The sequence below is a fragment of the Stegodyphus dumicola genome, chromosome X2 (assembly GCF_044657685.1).
Source record: "Stegodyphus dumicola isolate Sdum_Otavi_A_Nest chromosome X2, ASM4465768v1".
NCBI classification, from domain to species: Eukaryota; Metazoa; Arthropoda; class Arachnida; order Araneae; family Eresidae; genus Stegodyphus; species Stegodyphus dumicola.
In genome coordinates this window covers 139,040,546-139,065,275 of record NC_140781.1, presented here as the reverse complement: position 1 = coordinate 139,065,275, position 24,730 = coordinate 139,040,546, and the positions used below count along the sequence as shown (strand labels likewise).

At 30.8% G+C, this 24,730-nt stretch overlaps 1 protein-coding gene across 5 annotated transcripts in view; it reads left to right on the top strand.

Annotated features, from left to right (window-relative positions):
* LOC118204584 (uncharacterized) overlaps positions 1-24,730 on the top strand; it is a 144,616-nt gene that overhangs the window by 50,642 nt on the left and 69,244 nt on the right. The window contains exon 1 of one of the 5 annotated variants that reach the window (XM_085808813.1): positions 16,479-16,566. The exons of 3 other annotated variants lie outside the window; for them this stretch is intronic. The gene's annotated coding sequence lies outside the window, so the exon portion shown is untranslated. Of the gene's footprint in view, positions 1-16,478; positions 16,567-24,730 lie in introns of those variants that run through there. One more of the 5 variants, XM_085808811.1, reaches the window with a different exon arrangement.

The window sequence follows — 24,730 nt, the reverse complement described above, 5'->3', positions numbered from 1 at the left end:
TTAATAGTTTATTATTAAATTTAAACTTTCTTTATGACCCCAGAATGCAGCTTGAGAGATTTGACATAATCTAATCATGCTCTTGGAAATAATTTTGAAATTGCAAATTGCACAGCTTTGTCTCTTAAATATATTATGTCTGGCTTCAAACCTCATGTACTGTAAATGACGTATTGGGCCTTATCTTTCAATGCAATCACCATGATGTGTTAAATGATGATGCTTATTAATTAGCTGAATATTGGGAAATAGAGATTTAAACAGATCTTCATGCTCATTTATTAAATAATCTAAATATGATAAAGTGGAAATTTTCAATTTTGATGAGAGGCCTATTTCGAATATTCTGTTCAATAATAAAATAAAATTTAAGTGATTAACATTTTTTTGAATTTTATCTGAAATTAAGAAAGGAAATAATCTCATTTATGTTCACGTCTGTGCTGCTTTTTGTTTCAGTTTGTGATCTGAAAGTTTTTGTAAATTAGCCAGGGAACATTTCGAAGATGGTTTGTTTTTTTACCTCAGGAGATCCATATTTAAAGGAATGTATTCTTTCATTAAACAATGTTAAATTAAAATATTGTTTCTCACACACATAATGATGTAACACCAATTTTAGATCCATAGAGCGTATCCCTTCAAGTAAATCATGCATGGGGTCAAACGAACAATACGAAGTAAAATGAAAATAACGAGATGAATGTAGTACACTTTCTTCATGGACTCTCGTTTTCTGTTTCCATTGATTTATTTGTTCCTATGCTGGACAAATGTTCATACTGTAGTTCTTTTGTTCTGTGTACTGCAGTATGTGTACCTGTATTCAGATCCTCTCTGCTTATCATACACATCCTGCAAACATGACGAGCTGATGGACTAAGCAGACCATACAGATGAGCAGCTAACTCACAGCAGCAATGGTTTCTCTTAAAGTGAAAGGTTCTCCATTTAACGAAAGTGCATCACTTTCAAGCTGTTGAAGTTCATTTATAAATGGGGCCGAAACCTTTCTCATACCATATTTTGTTACATCTGCAGTATGACAAAGTGCAAGGACCTGTATTCCGCTGAGCGAGAAATTTATATATGAAGGTATATTTTGTATAATTAACTATAATGCTCCTAATTTGTGTTCATATACCTTTGTTCCTAAGGGATTGTTTATAAATATGTCATCATAGTATAATTGAATTCTAATTACTCTAGGATATTTCTTGGAAAAAGAAATATTTTTGTAATTACTTCCATCACAAAAGTTTTTTAAATATCCATCATTATAAATTGTTTCAGTTTCGATACAATTTCTTACATGGCTATTAGACAAAACTATTTCAATTGTTTTTATGACTGAAACATACTGAAATGTTTCTTTTACAATTTTGGTTCAAAATTGACATGTTTTTGTAGTCAGGGCTTGATACAATCTGCTGCTAAGCGGAATTTCAACAGGTTCAGGTTCTATAAAATTATGACAGCTTTACAAAGCCTTTATTATCCTTTAGCTGCTGACATGCCACCAAAAATGTTTCCAATGTCGTGATGTTTTTAAAATGTCTGCACTTGTTCACTGCTAGAAAGTATTATCTTGCAGAAAAGCATTTTGCAACCGCTGAAGTTAGGAATCCAACCTGGAAGTGGTGCGGGAGTCCTGAAAATCACCATTGGTTTTCTCCCAGGTAAAGCCTATGATTGCCTCTGGTGGCCGGAGGTTCTAGAAACAGTGAAAGACATAAACTGTCCCAAAAATATCTATGAAACTTTTTTAAATTATTCCAAAACAACAGACGCAATGTAATTATAACTAACAGCCGTATATCTGAAAAAGTGCAAGTCATAGACTTTCCTCAGGTCTCATGCCTAACTGCAGATTTTTGGAACATGGCATCTGATAAATCGCAAAGCCCAAATGGCCCCAACACTTTAAATGCATAGCTTTCGCAGACAATGCGGCTTTTGTCAGGAGAGGCAGCTCCAGAGGCGAGTTACAAAGAAATGTAAACAATATACTAGAAAATTACAATTCTGTACTCAAATAGCAAAACCCAATAACTTCTGAAGAAAAGTCTCAATCCCTAATTATCTACAAACCCTCACCAAAGACAACGAGCCTTCCAAGATTGGAAATCGAATGAAGTAAAGTAAAAATAGTTAACTCCTTAAAATACTTGGGCTTCATTTATTAATAAAATGCTTAACTTTATAGACCATGCAGACAATACAACCAATCTAAAGCAAACGAACGGAATAGGATGAGGCATGAACAAACCAACCCAAAAACTCATCTACCGTACAGTAATCGAAAAGACTGCCCTATGCGAGACACCCATATGTGCTGAACCGATGACAAAAAGTAAAAAGAAAGAAAAAAAAATGCAATCTAGCCGCCCTTCCTTTTCAACTAGACCGAAAGCTAAAGAATAATATAAATTTCAGCTTTGCTTCAAATCGCTAACAGCACACCACTTTTATGCATGCTGAACAAAAATTCCACAAGACGACAGTACTGCAACTTGAAAAAATAGCTACTACTATTCCTTAGAACTTATAAGCATACGAGAAATACTAAGCATCGACAACCCAGAAGAGCGCCACCCAGGAAAGAAAATTAGTATCATATTAAACATGAAAAAAGAAACAAGTGAATGGAAATACCTCCAGTTCTATACAAGCGGTTCTGGCCTAGAAGAAGATAAAGGCAGTGCAATCAAAATCTACCTATACTCAACAACCGAACAAAATTTCCACTCATACCAACAAAACAGTGTATTCCAAGCGGAATAGAAATCTTCGTAAAGGGCGGTATCACTGCAAGCAAATTTCGATCAATCATCTGAAAGCTGTTCATGCTTACAATGGAGCATTCAAAGCTCCTTTTACATTCTGCACCATGTGGACAGTCATGAGCCGCTACCCACTTCATGCGTTCTGACGTGCATGCCAAGTACCTCTGGCAGGATTCACATTAACTTCTACAATCCATCTTCTCCAAATCCTTTGAGGAATATATTCATATACTAGGTACTATGTAGCTGTTTGTAGGTATATAACGGAACCCGTCGGGGAAAAGCCTGATATGCCAAAACTTACTTTTTCATCGAGTCCCAGGCATTTCTTCAGGTACACATGTCTTGAAATAAGAAACAGTTCAAAAAGCGGGGTTCTCTTGGTGAAAGATAGTACCAACTTTCGATTTAAGCTTATGTTTCCCTCTCTTTTTATTTTAGTGCATTTGTTTGTTTAATTAAATGTGACGAAGAATACAGCAGGTATCTGTCTAAAGGGAAAAAAAGGCCTTTCCAGAAAAAAAAAAAGCTAGTAAAGGAAAGAAGCTGATATTTATGTTACACACAGAGAAAAAAGAGAATATTCATGTAGACAATCGCTGAGACTGGAACCAAGGTTAATTTTTCTATCAAGCTTGCAGTTACAGTTTCGATAGACCTGACTTATATTTTTCGTTTTTTACGATATTAAATTCAATGTAGATAACGCACGTTAAACTTAAAAACGATATACTTCAGGATGATATTATTTTAAGATCATTTTTGCAATGACTCACCATTTTATACTTTATATAGCAAATTTGATTAAGTATTTATTGAATGTTAATATATAATCCCAAGTAGTACATAACGTTGAAAAGACCTTGTAAATCGGTCCGAAAAGTTTTAATGAGGTCGTAGTAACTTTAACAATGTCTTTGCAACGCAGTGAAGGCTCAATTTATTTGCCCTCGCCATCTTGACAATTTATCGACGTCGATGAAACGTCGTGATACCACCGCTTTTAGGCGTCATCTATCTAACCATTCTTCATAGTTTATCAGAGTTTCTTTTAGAATGAGAAGAGACTAAATCTACAATTTCAAGAATATGAAGTCTGCAGAAAACTGATTTTCTATGAATTCAGTTGAGTTATTTATCATAAATTTTTCTTGGTCTCTTGCTCTGAATTGACGAAAACCGTACAATAAAAAAACTATATATTATAGAAATCAACTTGCATGAAAGTAAAATAAGAAAGCAAGTTAATTCATATTTGAATACCTTTGTTTCTTATTACATTGATACCGCTGCGCCAAATAATCTGAAAGAAGGAATCTTATCCAAGAATATGACTACAAAAAGGTGAGTAAAGGAAATCAGATATTTGGGGATACATCACGGGTAATGAACGCAATATCAAGACAGAGATGCTTGTCAAATATCTTTAATTATGTTAATAATTTTCTTTATTTGAAATATGATGTTTTAAATCGGTGCTTCTTAATATACCTCCAGCTAGAAAAGAGAGTTTTCATGTTTTTGCAATGAAAAGAAGCTGAATGTTTTCCTGATTTAAGTTTTGTTTTACAGTTTCGTATTGCTGGCCACGAAAGACTTTTCATTTTATATTTATTGTTTTTATTATCTCTTTGCAGATTTTTGGAAACAGCAACGATAGATAAATGTTTTTCAATTAGAAATCTAAATGTAAATAACCATAAATACAATTTTTCGTGTGATAAGACGCAAAGAATTCCAAGTGTCCTGCGGATTTCTTGAAGAAACATTAAGAACATTCTTGAAGAAAGAACATTAAGAACATTTTAGAACATTAAAAACATTTAGCGTCTAAGGTAATTTTAGGGTTAATTGTAAATTAGTCATCTTAACAGAACCCCTTGAAGAACAACTTGTAGCCCAGTGCCAGGAAAGACTGCTCAAACTACAGGGAATTACAGATATTCATGTACAGTAGGTCTCAGGACACTGCGACATCACATGAATTGACATCTCCGCACCTTCAATGCTGTTGGATGTAGAAACTTGAGAAGACACAATGGAAGGATGGACACGGCTATACTGGATGGCGCGGCGTCAAATGGCTGACCTTCCCAAAGACTTGGTCTTAGCTGAAGAAGAAATTAGTGATATGTTTAATCCAATCCTTTGACGAACCAAGAATTCATTGAAAGGGGGATGCCGCAGTTTCATGCTGTTGGTCACGAAGAGAGCGCAGCTTTTATCTTTTATATTTACCGTTTTTCATACCGCCTTGCGGATGTTTTGATTAGGATGTATCGGCAACGACAGAAAAAAAAAGATAAATATTTTTTCTGTAAGCAAACGAATTGTAAATAGTTGTGTAAATAAAATTTTACATGTGATAAAATGGTAAAGAATTCCACGTGTCCTGTAAGTTTCTTGAAGAAAAGGTGAGCAAAAAAGTTTCCTTATCAAATATTGTTGGACATGTAAGGTAAAATAAATTAAATAAAACAAATTACAATCTTGGATAAAACAAAAAGCAATTTCAATGATGAATGAATTTTCAATTCAAATGAATTTCTAACGTTTTGTAGCCATTTGGCACCCTTTCTTGCAATTTATCTGAAGCAAGTGACTCATTTGCTTTACCTTTGTCCCGGCTTTACTCTGCTGAAGTGTTAATGGAAGCTGCAACATTGATCGCTGACAATCCGTGAAGCTGCAGGCATTGTCACACTGTCCATTCAGACATTGTCGTCCAGCATACAAGCCAAGTTCCTGATTCAGAGTACTTACGTGGCTATACGATCAGGCAAGGTGGAGAGGATATGTCTGTCCTGTCAGGCGTCAGTAGTGTCTCGCCTTAGCATACGTTATACTTCTCTGGTGGGGTTGGCTATACACTGTTGGCGATCTATCATGAGCGGACAACTAAAGGCTAAAGCAACTGAAGAAGACTAATGGCACCTAAAGACACTATATGAGAGGTGAATGAAATTAACAAGCTACAAATTTAGGAAAATAAATTTCATCATCTTATTACCGGAGAACATTAATATGCATAAAGACTTATAGGCTGGACTAGAAGAGAAACACGCTAATGTGACAATCAAAACCGTAAAAACAACCTTGTATTTAGCGTAGGTATAATGAAACACTCAATCGATTTCGAGGGCAGCTAAAGGTCCCTTCTCATCAGGAGAAAGAAATACCTAGAAAGAAGAAAATAAAGGAGAAGGAGTCACAGAAACACGTGGTCCTTATCAGCACTGCACGTGGTTATAACTAGATTTTTAACTTCGCTAATTTTTCATGCTCGATCAGATAGCCTGGCTCAGTAAAAGTAGGAGGCCAGTGCAACTCTGATTAAAAATCTAGTTATAACCACGTGCAGTGCTGATAAGGACCACGTGTTTCTGTGACTCCTTCTCCTTTATTTTCTTCTTTCTAGGTATTTCTTTCTCCTGATGAGGAGGGACCTTTAGCTGCCCTCGAAATCGATTAAGTGTTTCATTATACCTACGCTAAATACAAGGTTGTTTTTACGATTTTGATTACTTATAGGCTGATTACGGTAAAGACTATTTCAATAGGCTAAACGAAAATTTCTACCATAATGCCGAAATAAATCAGGCTGCAAATTTTTTTGAAATCTTAAACTATGAAATTATTCCAGAAGATTACTTTTCCAAATCCTACGCAGCACATTTATTAAACATGTTAGATCTAAATACATAATTGCTTGCTTATATGAACATCTCTCCTGCACAACTTTTGAAAGAAAGAACGTCTCTTCTTCATTTTAGGGTGCTTCAATTTTATAACACTTTTTTAACCACTTTGTCACACTTTTTCATCAACTGCGCTGTGGCTAGCACTTACGGCTGTAGACTCTCGGATCAACGGTTCGAGCCCAGCTCACTTTTCGTCTCTCGCTCATAAAAGGTTATTTTTGCATCATTCATCAATAATTATTTTTTCCCTGCATCTGTGTCTCTTCAATTAATGTTTAAAAATTCAAAATCTGTGAAGTTCTGACTCAAAACACGACTTTAACTCAGTATACTGATTCAGGTCTCAGAACGTTTCTCCCATATCCTATGGATCTAAGATTTATTATTATCTGATCAGGTACGTATATGTTTTTAGAAGTACCTTGTTTTATTTTCTCAATTTTTGATTGTTTTTTACTAATCCGCAACAGCGTTTATTTTGTTCCGCACCGTTAAGTGGTCAGTGGGAATTCCAGTATTGCTAAATCTAACTGAAATAGAATACCTAAAAACTGAAATAAATTTAAAAAAAAACTTTTACGATAGCAGTAAATATGGGATGAAATATCAAACCAAAGTTGATGTGCAAGAAAGTAGGTTGTTAGGAAACAAATGTGAAATACTGTTAATTTATTATTACAAATTACAGGAAATTAAAGCATTAATTTAAAGCAATTCAAGAATATAAACATGAGAGAAAAAACAGCAAAATCAATTTTTGCATATGCTTGTTAGGTCCCGAGTACATTTCCCGTATATCTGAGCCTATGTGAATAGCAAATCAGTAATTCTTTATATAAACAGTATTAAATATTTTTCGTTTGGCCTATGAATAATGTTTAAAATGTTATTTTTTCTGTTAAATTTCTCTTTATCAACACAGCGCGCACATTTCTTAGTAACTGACTATTTACGACCGTCTCCTTTTTTTAACCCAAATCCTCTAATTCTGCAACCCATTGGCTGTTTAGAAATGTTACGAATTTGCTTGGGTTACCATATTTTGTCTTTTATCAGTTACTTGGCAATTAAAAAATTAAAAGCAAACATATCATACTATATTGCCAAATACGTGATTAATTGATAGTAAGATAATTTGAAACTAAACTGAAATGAACGTAACCGAAAAAGTATAATGAGCATAGTAAATAAAATAACTTAAACAAAAAAGTAAGTTTCAAGTAAGTAAAAGAGAAAAAATTGCATTCAAGTGGTAATAATTTTCAAAAATTTTATGATAAACATACGAAAGTTGCATTTAGAAGTGAAATAACAGCAAAATAAAAGTTTTTGAAGAAGAAATGCATGTAGTAAAATATTGAAGTAGTTTTTTCAGATAAGCTATTGTTGGTATCTTTAAAAAAAGTATAATTATTCAACGTATTATTTTCGACTTCAGTGATATTTCGAATATATTTTTCGTAAATTACGTTTAAAGATTTTAAGCTTCACATTATCTTTGAAATGACTGCAGAACGTTAAACTTTTTATATTATTTTTTCAATCATTATTTTATTATTCTTATTTCAATCATTATTCTCAGTAGTAATTTATTCTATATTCATTACTATGAATCAGATACTACATAGATAATCAAAAATGCCCAGTTAAATTTAATGCAAATAAAATACATGTATGTTTACAAAAGAGTGCATTTTATGAAGGTTTGATTAATAAAAGCTATTACAAATTTCAATGACTAATTTCAGAAATATTTTTGAAGTATATTAAACAACATATGGATTTAAACATATCTTAATACCTGAAAAGCATACAGATTTATGCAAAAGTTGCAAAACTTAAACAGCAGTTTTTACATAATGAATCTTGAATAACAGATATATATATAGTATTAATATATATATAATATTAATATATATTGTATATAGTATTAATAATAATAATGAATGTAGATAATAATAAATATAATAGTAATAATAATAATAACGACTGTACATAATAATAAATATCATAAAAATATGTAATAATAAAGATTAAATAATATAACTATAAGAATTAAATTATTATATTATCAAAATCTTCAGAATGCGTAAAATCTTCTCTTGTTTATTATCATTGTCTCTAGTCATACTTACAAAACTTAAGTAAAATACAAAACTTAAGATTCTAAATTGACTAATCCTAAGTGCGCACTAAAACATTTAAATATTTAAGAGCTGAGTTAAAAATATTCTGAAAATTAATACTAATTTTAGTCTGTCTTATAATTCAACTCGCATAAATGTCACTTTACAAATCTGTCATATTTCAGACTTTTTTAGAAATTACATATAATTCAACTATATTATGGTTCAGCAATATATATGAAAAAGAAAATATTGCGCAACATAACATACACACACTGTTACAAAATCTTATAGCTTGAAAAGGAAAAATGTAATTTTACATTCTATTTTATAAAATAAATGTTAATCAGTACAAGTGTATGCCTTGCTGGAATAACAGTTTCAAAGCAAGAAAGTAGGTTTTTAATTTATTATGAATTTTTCTTTCAAGTAATCCAATACTAGCTAGGAAATTAGGAAATTACAAAAGTTTTACCTTAAAAGCTTCTAGTGGTACTTCTCATGAAAACACTATGCAGCAGATCTATTCAGATAACTTCCTTTCTTGATTGTGTTGTCTCCTGAATTCAATCCACAGCATTTCAAACAAATAGTAAAGCTCCCTTGTTCAAGAAATACCTACTTAAACTCACAGAATTAAAGGATTAAGTAAATGAGAGCACACTTATACACTAATTGATAAATTTTGTCATTATCTCAACCATTTTTTCTAGTTTAACCTTAAATTATGCTTAGAGGAATTAAAATAAATTAACCATAGTAAATCATTAATTCTTACATGAAATTAGGTATACAAAGCATGGTGCAATGCTATTAATATTTCCTATGGAGCAATGTCTTGATTTTTAGTACAGCTGCTTCAGTTAAATGCACAAATAGAGATTGAAGTAATTGTTTTCCTTATTTGAAAATGATTCTTTGCCACTATATACGAGGGCCATCCAGGAAGTAGATTACGTTTCCGTCTGTGTCCGCTAGGGGCGGGGCTAGCGCGGCCATCTTGGGGTCAGAGCGTTGCGCAGCTCAGTCTGCATCTAGCCGTGCTAGTGAGAGGTTCGTGCTGTGCTCCGTTCAGATACTGTGACGGTTTGAAATGTCTGCGTTAATTGAAAATCCCGCGAGCTGCGAGGTGCGCTCAGTAATAAGGTTTCTGACTGCAAAAAACTGTAAACCGATAGAAATCTATCGGCAGCTTCGTGAAGTGTATGGGGACAACATTATCACTGAAGGTGGAGTGCGTCAGTGGGTCATAAGATTTCAAAATGGCCGAACCAATGTTCATGACGAAGATCGAAGTGGGAGACCCAGCATAGTGACCGCCGAACTTCTCGAAAAAGTCGATGCTAAAGTCCGTGAAAATCGAAATTTCACAATAACGGAACTTTCTTTGAGTTTTCCACAAATTTCGCGAAGTTTGTTGCACGAAATCATCAGCGAAAAGCTTGGTTACCACAAGTTTTGTGCAAGATGGAAGGCAAAAAGAGGTAACGAAGTGGTTGAAGGCGCAGGCGGCCGAATTTTTCGACGAAGGAATTTCCAAGCTCGTACATCGCTACGATAAATGCCTTAATTTGTATGGTGACTATGTAGAAAAGTAGTATTTGAGTGTGGCTTTCATCTGTATATAATAAAATTTGTTTCCTATACTTTGTTTATTTTTTTATTCCAAAACGTAATCTAGATTCTGGATAGCCCTCGTATAATATGCAATGAGGGACTAATGCATATAATGTATATTCAGTTACAGGATAAAAATTATTTAAAAACATACATCACACGTTTACACAGATCAGATACACATATTTTAAGTAATAATTTGCTTCTTAAGCATGTGATAAATATAGCTGTTATGTAATTATAAATTTTACTAATAAATATTTTACAGTACAATTTTGAGACATTTTGTTACATCACTGCGCTATTACAAACAGGCTGAACCCCATCTTTGTGTAAATGATATTATAAACATTTTTCATTAATTGCAACAATGCTGAAAATGTTTCTGAAAATGCTCAGCTCAATACGTTAATATGGCATCCACCACAGACAAATGCCTTGGCTATCTGTGGTGAGAAAATAGCTTTGCTCAATTTAATGAACAGTCACAAAACATGTATCTTAAACTACTCTTTCCTTACCATCAGCATTTCAGTGAGATTTGTGGCATAATAAATTTGAAATGCTACCATGCCACAGTGATAGTATGCACATATTGTTGGAAAAGTAACATCCATGCCTTCTTTGGATATGGAACCTGATCATAACAACACAGCAACCACATTTTCTACTCATTATGTTATTTAGCTAACCACATTTTATAATCCACAAACTGTCACTTAAAAGCATCGCAGAATTATATCTGCTTTAGTATATTAATGATATCATTTAGTACATTTGATTATCTGTACTTACATGGAAAGTCACTATTATTATATGTGTAAAAATAATTGAGTAATTTAAAATGCCTAAAACGTGCACTAAAGCAGCTAAGTAATGACACAATAATGTGTATAATAATAATAATTATAATAATAGTAACGTTTGTACATAGTAATAAATATAAAAAGAATAAAAACTAATGTACATAATAATAAATATAATAGTAATATGTAATATAAATGTTTAATGAATATAACTATAAGGTTGAATTTTTTTACAAAATACAAATATTCATAATGCTTTAAATCTTATCTTGTTTTTTTATCATTGTCTCTAGTCATATTTCATGCTTCTAAACAGACTCTGCATACTAAAAACATTTAATAGCTGAGTTAAAAATATTCTGAAGCTTAATAATTGTTTTAGTCTGTCTTATAATCCAACTTGCATAAATGTCACTTTAGAAATCTGTCATAATTCAGATTAATTTTTAGAAATTACATTAATTCAACTCTATTATGGATAGGCAATATATATGAAAAAGAAAATATTGCACAACGTAACATACACACACTGTTACAAAATCTTACAGCTTGACGGTGTATACGAGCCAGTTTCACCTAGAAAGTCCTCACGAAGGCGTCCCTCCCCTTAGGCAGATTGTCCTACTGTGCTTTGCCATAATTAAATACACCACCACTTATAGCTTCACAAAGAAAAATGTAATTTTGCATTCAATTTCATAAAATAAATGTTAATCAATCCAAGTATATGCCTTGCTCGAATAACAGTTCCAAAGCAAGAAAGTAGGTTTTTAATTTATTATGAATTTTTCTTTCAAGTAATCCAATACTAGCTAGGAAATTAGGAAATTACAAAAGTTTTACCTTAAAAGCTTCTAGTGGTACTTCTCATGAAAACACTATGCAACAGATCTATTCAGATAACTTCCTTTCTTGATTGTGTTGTCTCCTGAATTCAATCCACAGCATTTCAAACAAATAGTAAAGCTCCCTTGTTCAAGAAATACCTACTTAAACTCACAGAATTAAAGGATTAAGTAAATGAGAGCACACTTATACACTAATTGATAAATTTTGTCATTATCTCAACCATTTTTTCTAGTTTAACCTTAAATTATGCTTAGAGGAATTAAAATAAATTAACCATAGTAAATCATTAATTCTTACATGAAATTAGGTATACAAAGCATGGTGCAATGCTATTAATATTTCCTATGGAGCAATGTCTTGATTTTTAGTACAGCTGCTTCAGTTAAATGCACAAATAGAGATTGAAGTAATTGTTTTCCTTATTTGAAAATGATTCTTTGCCACTATATATAATATGCAATGAGGGACTAATGCATATAATGTATATTCAGTTACAGGATAAAAATTATTTAAAAACATACATCATACATTTACACTGACAAGATACACATATTTTAAGTAATAATTTGCTTCTTAAGCATGTTATAAATGTGGCTGGTATGTAATTATAAATTTTACTAATAAATATTTTACAGTACAATTTTGAGACATTTTCTTACATTACTCTGCCATTACAAACTGGCTGAATAACATTTTAAATGCAAGAAAGTAGGTTTTTAATTTTTTATGAATTTCTCTTTGAAGAAATCCAATACTAGCTAGGAAATTAGGTATCTACAGAAGTCTTACACTAATAGCTTCTGGTGGTGCTTGTCATGAACACACCTTGCAGCATATCTATTCAGATTACTTCATTTATATTCACTAATGAATATAATTATAACGTTGAATTTATTACATAATACTAATATTCAGAATGCGTTAAATCTTATCTTCTTTAATATCATTGTTTCTAGGCACATTTACAAAACTTTATGCTTCTAAACTGACTAATCCTAAGTGCACACTAAAACATTTAAGAGCTAAGTTAAAAATATTCTGAAACTTGATAATTGTGTAAGTCTGTCTTACCCAACTTGCATAAATGCCACTTTAGAAATCTGTCATTATTCATATTTTTTTTTTGAGAAATTACATATAATTTAACTCTATTATGGTTCAGCAATATATATGAAAAAGAAAATATTGCACAACATAACATACACACACTGTTACAAAATATTATACCTTGACAAGGAAAAATATAATTTTACATTCTATTTTATAAAATAAATTTTAATCAATCCAAGTTTATGTCTTGCTGGAGTAACAGTTTCAAGCAAGAAAGTAGATTTTTAATTTCTTACGAATTTGTATTTCAAGAAATCCAATACTAGCTAGGAAATTATAAATTTTTACCTTAATTGCCTCTAGTGGTACTTCTCATGATCACACTATGCAGCAGATCTATTCAGATGGCTTCCTTTTTTCTTTGACTAGTGAATTCAATTCACAGCATTTGAAACAAATAGTAAAGCTCCCTTGTTCAAGAAATACCTACTTAAACTCATAGAAATAGAGGATTAAGTAAATGAGACCACACGTATACACTAATTTATAAATTTTATCATGACCTCAACCAATTTTTCTAGTTTAACCTTAAATTATGCTTAAAGGAATTTAAAGAAAATAACCATAGTGAGTCATTATTTCTTACATGAAATTAGGTACACAAAGCATGGTGCAATGCTATTAATATTTCCTATGAAGCAATGTCTTGATTTTTAGTATAGTTGCTTAAGTTAAATGCACAAACAGACATTGGAGTAATTGTTTTCCTTATTTGAAAATGATTCTCTGCCACTATGTACAGTATGCAATGAGGGGCTAATGCATATAATGCATATTCAGGGATGGGATATAAATTATTTAAAAACATACATCATACATTTACACTGACAAGATACACATATTTTAAGTAATAATTTGCTTCTTAAGCATGTTATAAATGTGGCTGGTATGTAATTATAAATTTTACTAATAAATATTTTACAGTACAATTTTGAGACATTTTCTTACATTACTCTGCCATTACAAACTGGCTGAATAACATTTTAAATGCAAGAAAGTAGGTTTTTAATTTTTTATGAATTTTTCTTTGAAGAAATCCAATACTAGCTAGGAAATTAGTATCTACAGAAGTCTTACACTAATAGCTTCTGGTGTGCTTGTCATGAACACACCTTGCAGCATATCTATTCAGATGACTTCATTTATATTCATTAATGAATATAATTATAACGTTGAATTTATTACATAATACAAATATTCAGACAAATAGTAAAGCTCCCTTCTTCAAGAAATACCTACTTAAACTCATAGAAATAGAGGATTAAGTAAATGAGACCACACGTATACACTAATTTATAAATTTTATCATGACCTCAACCAATTTTTCTAGTTTAACCTTAAATTATGCTTAAAGGAATTTAAAGAAAATAACCATAGTGAGTCATTATTTCTTACATGAAATTAGGTACACAAAGCATGGTGCAATGCTATTAATATTTCCTATGAAGCAATGTCTTGATTTTTAGTATAGTTGCTTAAGTTAAATGCACAAACAGACATTGGAGTAATTGTTTTCCTTATTTGAAAATGATTCTCTGCCACTATGTACAGTATGCAATGAGGGGCTAATGCATATAATGCATATTCAGGGATGGGATATAAATTATTTAAAAACATACATCATACATTTACACTGACAAGATACACATATTTTAAGTAATAATTTGCTTCTTAAGCATGTTATAAATGTGGCTGGTATGTAATTATAAATTTTACTAATAAATATTTTACAGTACAATTTTGAGACATTTTCTTACATTACTCTGCCATTACAAACTGGCTGAATAACATTTTAAATGCAAGAAAGTAGGTTTTTAATTTTTTATGAATTTTTCTTTGAAGAAATCCAATACTAGCTAGGAAATTAGTATCTACAGAAGTCTTACACTAATAGCTTCTGGTGTGCTTGTCATGAACACACCTTGCAGCATATCTATTCAGATGACTTCATTTATATTCATTAATGAATATAATTATAACGTTGAATTTATTACATAATACAAATATTCAGACAAATAGTAAAGCTCCCTTCTTCAAGAAATACCTACTTAAACTCATAGAAATAGAGGATTAAGTAAATGAGACCACACGTATACACTAATTTATAAATTTTATCATGACCTCAACCAATTTTTCTAGTTTAACCTTAAATTATGCTTAAAGGAATTTAAAGAAAATAACCATAGTGAGTCATTATTTCTTACATGAAATTAGGTACACAAAGCATGGTGCAATGCTATTAATATTTCCTATGAAGCAATGTCTTGATTTTTAGTATAGTTGCTTAAGTTAAATGCACAAACAGACATTGGAGTAATTGTTTTCCTTATTTGAAAATGATTCTCTGCCACTATGTACAGTATGCAATGAGGGGCTAATGCATATAATGCATATTCAGGGATGGGATATAAATTATTTAAAAACATACATCATACATTTACACTGATAAGATACACATATTTTAAGTAATAATTTGCTTCTTAAGCATGTGATAAATGTAGTTGTCAAGCAATTATAAATTTCTCTAATAAATATTTTACAGTAATATTTTGAGACATTTTATTACATTACTGTGCCATTACAAACTTTATGAATCCCATCTTTGTGTACATGATATTATAAAATTTTTTTATTAATTGCAACAATGCTGAAAATGTTTATAAATTTGAATGAACACTCACAAAATATGTATCTTTTACTGCTTTTTCCTTACCATTAGCATCTTACTGAGTTTTTGGCATAATAAATTTGAAATACTACCATGCCACAGTGATAGTATGCACAGTTGGATAAATAACATCCATGCCTTCTTTAGATATTGAACCTGATCCTAACACACATTATGTTATTTAGCTCACTACGTTAACCTCAGTATGTTATTTGGCTAACGACATGTTATTTTCTCCAAACTGTCAGTTAAAAAGCAATGCAGAATTTATATCTGCTTCAGTGTTTTAATGATAGCATTTAGTACTTTTGATTGTTTGCACTCCCATGGAAAGTTACCAATATTATATATAAGTAAAAATAATTGTTTCAAAAGAATATAGTAAAGTTAAAAAAAATTAAATAATTCTCTTGCGCCATTACTGCAAAGAATGAAATTTTAATTTAACAAACATTCTCTATTCGTAAAAAGGAAGTTTAAAATCAATTAAATTTTAAATGAAATTGCTGCAAACTAATCAACAATATCGTTGAAATTCTTAAAGTATATGTAAATCAAGTGCAAGGCAATAATTAATAATTTATTTGTTATTCAATTTCATTTAAAATTTAATTAGCTTCAAAAATGCTTTTTATGAATAGAGAATGTTTGTTAAGTATAAAAATAATTATAGCATTTTAAAATGCCTAAAACTTGCGCTAAGGCAGCTAAATATTAAAACAATAATTTATTATTAGAAAAGGTATTTATATATCATCTGCAAGGAATGTTTTCTCGCCAATTTAAGGCTGCCATATCTCAATTGGAGAACAACACTTCGCCAATTACTTATTACGGCAATCCCGCTACATTTACATTACACGTATTTGAGACATTTTGTAAAAGCATTTGCAGACAAGTAAGGTAAGTTTAATTTCCTTCCTGGCATTGTTCTTTATTAGTATGTAAGTTTACGTACGTACTTAATTAATATATATACTAGTTTAAGTTAACTAAATAGACCAATATCTTTCTAATAATTGAGTATTCTTCTTATAAGCTAACCCTAACAGAATTACTATTCTTCATAACTTATAAGCTAACCCTAACAGAATTACTAATGTGATTCTTATTCGAAAATAGACGAAACACTCTCACTTAATTTGGTTATTGTTAATTGACAGTAGATTGGTTTGTTGCCCTTGACAAGTCAATTAATCTGCGATCAGTAATAATAGCTACTTTTTCAGTTAGATTTGGAATTTTTAAAGTTTTCTTTACAGATTTTAAATAATTTTTACTACAATACGTATATTTAATAATACTTGAAAAGCTACTTAAAAATACTTATTAAATTTTTTTCTAATAGTTCATAGCATTAATTAAATTTCTTTTCCTTGGAGATGATATATAAATATATTTTCTAATAATAAATTATTTATGTATATATATATAATAAAAATAGCTTGATAAAAATAGTGTTTTGGCTAATTTTACAGCTGATAGGTACTATTCTGTTCATAAATAAGTATAAAGTTTTTCTAGCATCAGCCAAAGAGATTCTTGATGTTTTTCCAGGCGATATGAAGGAGGATTCTGAATTTCCTTGACCACAAACTTAATTAATTTCTTAGTTTTTTTTTTTTTTTTCTCCCAAACTTTTGGCATTGTTCTGAATTTTTTCATCCAGGAGTTGGTGTAACAGAGGAAATGCTTATCATCTGGATAGCCAACATTGTTTTTCTTAATTAATTAGATTAATGCATAAACTATATAGAAGTAGTTCCAAATTTGTAATGAGCTAATTTAAACAAGGATAAGAGTAAGTTCAAATTATAAACTAATTAGATAAATGCAAGAAAATTCAGTAAAATTTCTAAAGAAAACTTTAGACAAATTTTGAACCTTAACTTGGACAATAAACTTGTCATTCGAAAATTTAATAAAATTTCAGATGAAACTTTAGACAAATTTTGAACCTTAACTTGGACAGCAAGCGTGTCCATCTTTTCTAAGTTTTATAAAAAAATACTCTGTAAATGTCCTAAAAGCACTTATTTCCTGAAAGTTATTCAAAAACAAACGATCTTGGAAATAAGGGCCATTGGGACCTGGTAACAGGTTCAATTCTAAAATTGAAAAAAAATTTAAAATTTGAAATCAGTTAGCACATTCCTGAATTATATACATAAGCAAAATACATAGGAAATTAAAGTCAACATTTATATACCTTGTTTATAAGCTGCATAACATATAAGTTAGGTTTAATGAATATGGCAAAGCACAGCAGAGCTATCTGCCTAAGTTGCTTCATACTTTTTTCCATGCTGTAAAACTTGAAATCACACTACATAGGCATAAATATTGCAAATTACAATTTTCCTTTTCAGAAATGTTTCACAAAAAGTGTTGCTTTTTCTGCACGCTTATAAAATGTTGGATATAACAATTCAAAGAAAAAATGTTAGAAAAAAATTTAAACTGTACACAAAAAACATGTTCATAGAAATCTACAAAAATATACCTATAAAAGTCCTTGTGAGTTTATGTTTTATTACTTGATCCAAGAAGTAGCCCAGTTATCTAATAAACAGATCTATGTAGATAATCGGGAATGTTTGATAATACGCATGTAACCATCAAAGATACACTAGATATGAGAGTCACATGACCACACACTGCCGATTGAAACAAAACAAAGATTTTAAACAGAATCCTTGCACAATGAAATGAGTACATAATTTTTGTTATTACACGTTTAACTAAGCCTTATTAATTCATTACGACGAAATAAATTAGAAAGTGATGAAAATATGTCTCGCAAAGAAAGCAAATATCTTTCTCAGTGAAATCCATACTAGATAGGGTTAAATTGAGACGCTCCTAACTATTTTACTGAACTATTCGATGCCGAACGACGACGGCTACCATGCTGAAAAAATATCGACTGCGCATGCGTCAATCATAAAATATGTTAAGGAGAGATGCTGCTGACACTAACGGCAAAACGGAGCCGCACAGTTTTTCCCATCGATTCCGCATTCGCCTGACAATCGCGGTGAACTACGAGAGAGAAGTCGTGGAACGATCAACTGCAGTTCCGATCCTAGCCGCGGTCGAATTGCGACACACGCTGATCCTTCTTACACGTGCCATACCAAATTACCAATGTTCCGATCCTAGCCGCGGTCGAATTGCGACACACGCTGCTCCTTCTTACACGTGCCATACCAAATTACCAATATTGACAGTGTACCTTACTTATACTTGCTTTGTGCGCATGTGCTGGGATGTTAGTTATTTGTACATCCCAGAGTATAGTACCTTTGAAGCAGATTTGATGTTTGTTGCATGCCGTTTCATAGTTCAGCAATTTAAAGGGGAAGAATTAGTTCTAATGTAATTTTAGAAAATAAAATTTTCAGGCCTAAGAATTTAGTGTGTTAAATTTCAATTCAGCATCCAGTTATAATTTTCACCAATATTGCTATAATAGATGTGTTATAGTTTTTTTTTTTTTTTTATTTTATTTTATTTTTTTATTGATGTTTTAAAATCACTCGCAGACATAGTTTTTCATTAGAAACGTTTCTTAAGGTGTTTTTCTAAATTTTGGATTTTTAGGTTAAGGATTTTAAAAATCTATTGACTTGGCTTGACTTCCCCCCCCCTATATTAAGCAGGGTGATGTTACATCCTGTTTAACAGACTGAGCTATATTAAAGAAATAAACATATGTTTTAATAATTTAAATATTAATTTGGTTTTTGAATTATTTTTCCAATTGATGTAATACGAATACATTTAATTTACAATATATATGGTTGAAAATTAATAAAATTTTTAGTATTATCATGGATAATAAAACAGTTTTTTACTCCGTATGCTGTATATCTCGAGAATTTTAATTTTTTGTTTATAGATTTCTTTTTAAACCTACTTCATATATATTTTAATGCCTACGTTCTTGTGCATTAGAATTTGGTTATATTATAGTAATGAGATTTAAGTGATAATTTCTGTAAATTTTTGCATCATAATTCTAATTAACAAAAGACGTTTGTAACGGCTTATTTTATGTATCTATGAACAGAATAATATTTATTGTGACGATTATAAAGGTAACCCTTTCAGCCTAGCTTCAGGTTTCAAAAGATTATTTGCAAATATGGTTACTAAGTCACGTTAAGAATATCTCTAATTGAAGTAATTTATTCATATAGTTCATTCATTTATTCACATGCAGTAAATTTAATTCATATGCTTTATGATTACTTAATTTCAAATGTTATAAACACTTTCCTAAATAATAATTGACGAATAAATGGGTATAAATGGGACGAATAAATTGTTCGTAATGTCATATATTTACATGAAAAACTTTTATTTCATTTCTTTTTCACTAATATTTTTACAATATAGCCATATTATTCCAAGCTATTATACAGACAGACTTACGTCATTAAAAAATGCTAAGCATTTAAAGTTGTATTTTAATAAGTGATGTATTTACTAGTACTTTATTTTTTGCCAGTTCTTGCGTTTATTATTGTTTCTTTAGTATTGCTTAGTTATTATTTAGCTTAAGTTCTTGTTTAATTTTTCTATTTTCTTGACTTCTCCTTATGTTCAGTAGTTCCTCTACCTTCCTTTTACATATTCTAAAAAATCCATTTTCAGTGTGGAGCCATTGCCCATTAAATTAATTTCCAACTGTTCTTCATTTCCCTTATACTAAATTCTAATACTTAATTTTACTTTCATTACATGCTATAATAACCTTTTATCATATATTTTGTTTGTGTAACGTGTATACGAGCCAGTTTCCCTTAGAAAGTCCTCCACGAAGGCATCCCTCCCCTTAGACAGATAGCCCTCGAGGCTTTGCCATAATCACACACACACACACACATATATTTTGTTTCGAATTTGTTCCTTAAAATTGCTACTTAATTTTTTTTTTTTTTTTTTTTTTTTTTTTTTGTTAGTACTTTTAAGCACTTTTACCTTGCATTATCTCCTTATACAGCAGATTACGAACTACATATCATGTAAATATTTCTCTTTAACGTTAAGCTAATGAGTATCGAATCTCTCTCAGATTTGGTAGATTAACGCCCATTATCATCCTATACATATAATATATATATATTACGAACACAAGGTCCAATTGGTTTTGGTCTAATATAATGATTCCTCAAAACTTAAGCATTAAAGTTTGGCATTTAAGCGCAATCAGTTGCAAATTATATAGATTTTTTTTTTTTTTTAAATTAAACTTTCCTGAGCGTTTTTAATTCTGTATCACGCTTAATAGTACTGCTTATTTTTCTATATACAAATCACAACTGTAATGAAAGCCTAAAAGTTCTTTTACAAGCATTTCTTTATATAGTTTACGCGTGTTCCCTAAAATGTATATCTGGAACCCTAATATTAAATCCATCAACGGCAAACGAATAAAACCGCTGAGTACTGATAATTAAACTAAGTCCAGCGAATGGACTTGCTGCATAGACGTTTCCGTGATTTCTGCTATGTGTAACTTGAATTCTCGCCAGCTTTCCACAGAAAATCCTCCTCAAGGCAGCATTCTCTTTAGGCAGGTAACCGTAATGTGCTTTGCCATTAATAATAGGCAAGTACATAAATAAATAAATAACCCACAAAATAGCTCCATGATTGTACTGAGCTGAAGTATTAAAATTAATATCTGCAATTTACATTATACGGCAATATCTTCACAATTTCCAAATGTTTTGTCGAACATATCCTAAAGCGGGAAATCTGGTTGAGTGTAAGAGAAATGTTCCTTTGGAATGTGAAAAACCTGTGCCACAAAAAATCCTTAAATATATATATATATATACCTACGTACATATTTCTAATAATAAAAGAGAAAGCCAATAGCGGCCCTTGATAAAATACAAATACGTAATTATTACTCATCCTTCGCTTATACATTTCCGCGTTAGGTTCCAGACAGGGGTGTTGTCTCCTAGGGTTGTAAGAGAACCGTTTGGAATTCGAGCGCCTGACAACCAACTTCGACCATTATCTCTTCTTGTTAGTGAAGGGATTAATAGATTTGTTCAGTTTTCAGAAAATTCTTTTGACATGTTTCATCTCACATGAAATTTCTGTAGTTTCTGTTCTGAGTTAGTTTAGTTTACTGAAAAATGCTCCCTAGTAAGTATGCTTTTTTTACATGTAGAAAATTATTACATACATAAATAAATTATGTAATTAGCACACTTGTAAATTATTACATTTATTATAAATAGAAAAATATGGAATCGTTGTCACCTACAACATTCTTAACCACGTATCAGAAATTCCGAACGTAAAATATATCCGTTGCCTTTTGTATAGCTAAGTATATTTATGTTCAGGGGTTGTAATAAGAACACAGTTTATTAAGCAGACTGGAATAATGCGACAGTAATTTCGTCGAGTCTGTTAACGGAATTTCGCAGTGTGAATTCTGGTTCGATTAGATGAAGGCAAAGAAAGGGGACGATCAGAACTTCATTTACGCAAGTGCAGACGGGGCTCTTGTGCCTTCAAGTTATTTAAAATATATCAAGCTTTTGTGTACTTTTTCAATGCCGCCCAGAACGATCATAGTGTCTGTACGGCATGGGATGCTTAAAATACTGGCGAATCGGAACTCCTCTCGATTAAACCAATAGACAGAATTTTTTACTTGCCAGTATTTTAGGGAAGGGAAGGGAATCCTTCGGATCTATCCCTCATTCTCCATAGAAACTAAGGCGGAGATGCACAGTCAGTGCGGTGGGACTATACCTATACGATTAATGATGTCCCGCCTACTTCTACCGATACATATATCCGTTTAATTATAAGATTTGTACAAAATAAGTCCTTGTGTATTTTTCCCTTAATCAGTTAACTCAATCTGACTTTCCAGGAAAACAAAATTCCCTGGTTTAAAATGTTTAAGTTTCCATTTTATGCTACACTTAATAAATTGAAACCATAAAAATAAAAAATACAGAAAAGTAATTTTTTTTGTTTGTTTGTTTAAATAAATTTAAATGAAAAATAATAAACTGTCAGATTATTTCATAAAACATTTTACCTAAATCAGATCAGTGGTATCTGCTATACTGGAAAGAATCAGAGGAGGGGGGTCTCCAATTTTACTATTCGTGACTTGTGAAACGATGCCTTCGTAGAGAATTTTCTGATAGAAATTAGCTTGTATTTAAAAACCATGAAAAACTCAGCAATTCTATTTATCTGGAGTGAAATCCTGGTAGATTTATTTGTGTTCAGTAGTTTTCTCCACTCAGGCCACTGGTGGCCTCATCCAAAGCCATCTGAAAATAGTCCCTAAAAATATATCTTCTGGAAGCTTGGTCTCAGGTCTTTAAAATTATGATAACATGCAGAGAAGGTCAGTCAATATTCCCATAAAAACTTTTGAATGAGACCTAGTCATTCAATCATTCACTCATAATATGTGTGTTTACCGCACTTATCACAACAGTATAAATAGTTTAATTCATAATTAGAGGACCCATCTCTACTTCAAATGTGCAACTAAACCCTAACTAACTGAACTGCCAACATTAGAAACTCAAAGTATCCGAACCATTTGGCTCTTTCCAACCTAAGTATAGTAAGTGATATTTTAGCAATCAGAAATTTTCGTATTAATAAACTCAGTTTTTAAGACTGCGCTATAAGTCATGATTAATCTACGTTATTAAGTTAGGTTAGCAAATTTTTGTCGTTTTATACTATATGCAATATATATATATATATATTATATATATATATATATATCAATATATATATATATATATTATATATATAATGTTGTATGAACTTAAATCCATTTAGTGCGAATACAAGTTATTATTACTTGCGCAATTGCTGCAAAGTTAGTTAATAATAATTTATTTCCTAAACAGTATTGATTAATTGATTATATTATCTCCTAAGTTTAATTAAAGTAGAATTATTTTAAAAGTGTGCATCCATACTGGTAAGTTAGCAAGATATAAAAGTAAGGAGGCTGCTAACCTTCAATACAGTAAAGTTTTTGTATAAGAACTTTAAAACTTAAAAAGGTTGGAGATAATATATAAAGTGGGTACATTAGGTAAGAGATAAATAGCGCTAATAGCTGCTATTTAGCATATCAAATGTTGTATGAACTTAAATCCATTTAGTGCGAATACAAGTTATTATTACTTGCGCAATTGCTGCAAAGTTAGTTAATAATAATTTATTTCCTAAACAGTATTGATTAATTGATTATATTATCTCCTAAGTTTAATTAAAGTAGAATTATTTTAAAAGTGTGCATCCATACTGGTAAGTTAGCAAGATATAAAAGTAAGGAGGCTGCTAACCTTCAATACAGTAAAGTTTTTGTATAAGAACTTTAAAACTTAAAAAGGTTGGAGATAATATATAAAGTGGGTACATTAGGTAAGAGATAAATAGCGCTAATAGCTGCTATTTAGCATATCAAATGTTGTATGAACTTAAATCCATTTAGTGCGAATACAAGTTATTATTACTTGCGCAATTGCTGCAAAGTTAGTTAATAATAATTTATTTCCTAAACAGTATTGATTAATTGATTATATTATCTCCTAAGTTTAATTAAAGTAGAATTATTTTAAAAGTGTGCATCCATACTGGTAAGTTAGCAAGATATAAAAGTAAGGAGGCTGCTAACCTTCAATACAGTAAAGTTTTTGTATAAGAACTTTAAAACTTAAAAAGGTTGGAGATAATATATAAAGTGGGTACATTAGGTAAGAGATAAATAGCGCTAATAGCTGCTATTTAGCATATCAAATGTTGTATGAACTTAAATCCATTTAGTGCGAATACAAGTTATTATTACTTGCGCAATTGCTGCAAAGTTAGTTAATAATAATTTATTTCCTAAACAGTATTGATTAATTGATTATATTATCTCCTAAGTTTAATTAAAGTAGAATTATTTTAAAAGTGTGCATCCATACTGGTAAGTTAGCAAGATATAAAAGTAAGGAGGCTGCTAACCTTCAATACAGTAAAGTTTTTGTATAAGAACTTTAAAACT